We start from the raw sequence: 3,107 nt of genomic DNA, 5'->3' as shown, positions 1-3,107 counted from the left end.
CTGTCACTTCTGGGGGAAAATATTCTATCTCAGCCATCTTGAGGGTGGCCATCCTTCTCTCGAGAATTGAGCATGAATTCAGGGAACTCAGTGTGGCTCCCAGCAAAAAGCAGGAGTCTCCAGTTCCTATGCTCAGTGATGAGCAGCTCATAATCTGAGCTGACAGAAGAACATGGGGACACTTCCCCATAACCTCAAGGCCAAGACTGTCTCCAACATTCATACATTACATCCCTCCAGAGCTTGTGTCACTCCTGGAGAAGCTGCATGGAAGCAGGGTACAGGCCTACATCACTAAAAGAATAAAACAGCCATCCCCATCCTCACCTCAAGGAAGGGTCACTTCTGCCTCCTCACTTCTTCTAGAGGAAGGAACAGGAGCTTACCTATCATGCACAATTACATGTGTCTTAAAAGGGGAGTCCTGGGAATGGGTGCCAAGTCTTTGCATTCTTGGGCTTGCAGGGGAGAAATTCAGTGAACGAATGCATGTGGGACTGACCAGAACCCCTGAGCTGACAGATACAAAGTATGTCCACCAAGGCCTGAGGCCTGGACTTTCCCCATGAGTTCTCTACCTCAGCCACTACCAGAAAGGTCTAACCAGCCTCCTCTTCGATACTTAACCCTCAGAGAACTCCTGGGGTGAACCCAGTCCTGAGAGGATTTTATTCCCAGCCTCAACTCCAAGTCCTTGCGTGAACTTGAGGGTGGGACATGGGTCTTTGAGTCCAGTACCAGCTGCTGATCCCTCCTGCTCCAGGGCTCCAACTGCAGGTGGTGAAAGTGCTTAGCTTGTGGTCTGCCAAGCCTTGGAGTTCACGAGAGGGCTGCCAACTGTGACGTAAATGAGGAGTACCACACCCGCCAGTGGGCAGGCCTGGGATTCACCTAAACCCCAGGCCCATTAGGCCTAGGGAAAACTAGTCCCATGGCTGCGAGTCTTTGAAAAAGAGAGGGGCAGAGAGTTCCTGGCTTGTGCTAATTTCTCCACAGAGCCTGGAGCAGCTCCCTGAAACTGATCTCTTACCTGTACCCTTCCAACCATACCTGGCTTCATCTAACATCCCAGGGGAGCTAGATCATTCTGTTGCTTGCCCTTCCCTACCTCAACCAGGACCTGGTGTTTTACATCAATCCAGATGGACCTCTCTGGAACCACATCTGCTATCTACTGGCCACACAAATTGCCATGTCACACAGAGACCTCTCCCTAGACCCCACCAGGGGTCTGCATTTATTACTTTTTATTGTTATTAATCCTTTGTTTAACGTTTATTTATTTTTGCAAGAGAGAGCACAAGCGGGGGAAGGGCAGAAAGAGAGGGAGATAAGAGGATCTCTGTGCTAACAGCACAGAGCTAGACACGGGGCTCAAACTCACAAACCGCAAGATTATGACCTGAGCCAAAGTTGGTCACTTAATCAACAGAGCCACCCAGGCACCCCAGGGGTCTGCATGTAAAAACTGTGGAACTATTTCTTATTTTTATTGCTAGTTTCTCCTTCAGTTAGTGAAGATGATTTTTAAAAATTCCAACCTTGCCTTTGTTACAACAAAAAGGCCAGTCTTTATATATATATATATATATATATATATATATATATATATATATATACACACACACACACACACACACACACACACACACACACCCCTCAGATATATATAAGATATATATATATAGATATATAGATATATGCCTTTTTTAAGTTTATTTATTTTGTAAGAAGAGAGAGAGAGAGCTTGCAGGAAGGGCAGAGAGAGGAGAGACAATCTCAAGCAGGCTCCCACTGTCAGCACAGAGCCTGATGCAGAGCTCGAGCTCACGAACCATGAGATCACAACCTGAGCTGAAACCAAGAGTCAGAAGCTTAAGCCACCCAGGTGCCCCAAAAAGGCCAGTCTTATCCCCACACCCTTGAGACACAGTCTGTGTGCAGTTGACCAAGAAACATCGGTTGTAGCCATGACTGCCCCCCTCTGACAGGGACACAGTAGCCACGAGGATCAGGGCCTAGCAGATACCAAAAGAATCCCTTTACTGCCATCACTGAGCCACCCAGTGAAGTTGTGGGGCTGCTGGGGACAAGGAGGGCCCCTGGAAAAGGAAGTGAGTCTGCCTGCTGCTGGGTTAGGGCCAGTGGTGCCCTGGAGCTCACTTGGCTTGTGAGAGCCAACAGCAAGCATCCTTCTCTGACTCTGCTTTCAGTGAGACCATGTGGGTAGCATACCACTGGGTAGGGGTGACAAGATGAGAGTCACAATTTATGGACCAGGGAACAGAGTCAAAAGCAGAGGGGAATTTAAGAGTGAGGGCCCGAAAGTGGGCAATCAGGAGGTAAACACAAACACAAGGCCCAACCCTCCCCCTCCCCATGGCTGCTTTAATGTGTGAAACCAGGCAGGTCTCTGCCTTCCAGAATCCTCACAATTCTCCCTGCAGGAACCCTGCATCTTTCTTGAGCCCTCTTATCCACAGACAGATCCTCTACCTTCCCACACAGGTAAAAGATCATGCAGTTATTCACACTATTTCTTTGGGAGTTGGCTCCACACTCCTGTGCTATCACTCATTCTTGGGGCTTGAACTTTACACCAAGAGGTGACTCTTTTCCCTTCGTGCCTATTTCCCTCTTCTTTATTTTTTCCTACATTTCTCCTCTTGTTTCCCCTCAACCAGAGCCACTATCCAAGGACCAAATGCCCCAAAGCTACTGTGATCTGGTCCCCTCCACCTCCCCACAGAGACCCCAGGCCCCTCTGACATCTCCTCACCTTTCCTCCTCCCCACCAAAATGGAACAAACCCATAATCTCAAGAGAATAAACCCAAGAACACAAAGACTTCTTCCATTCTCATATAGGACTAATAAAGTCACTAAGCTCAGGCACATCTCATTATAAAAACTACAGGTCCTGCCTCCCAAAACCTGGACACCAGCAGCTAAGATCTGTCCTGAGACGATCCAGGACAAGAGGTCTGTGTAAGGCAATGATCCTTCTTCCACAGAATGGAGTTTAAAGTGATGGCATGTGTCATGGTTATCATCTGGTTAAGCTATATGATTACGGCACGATAGGTCAACTTTTATAATAACAACATC

Source organism: Leopardus geoffroyi, chromosome A3 (assembly GCF_018350155.1).
Source record: "Leopardus geoffroyi isolate Oge1 chromosome A3, O.geoffroyi_Oge1_pat1.0, whole genome shotgun sequence".
Classification (NCBI taxonomy): domain Eukaryota; kingdom Metazoa; phylum Chordata; class Mammalia; order Carnivora; family Felidae; genus Leopardus; species Leopardus geoffroyi.
Note: the sequence above shows the minus strand (reverse complement) of the source record.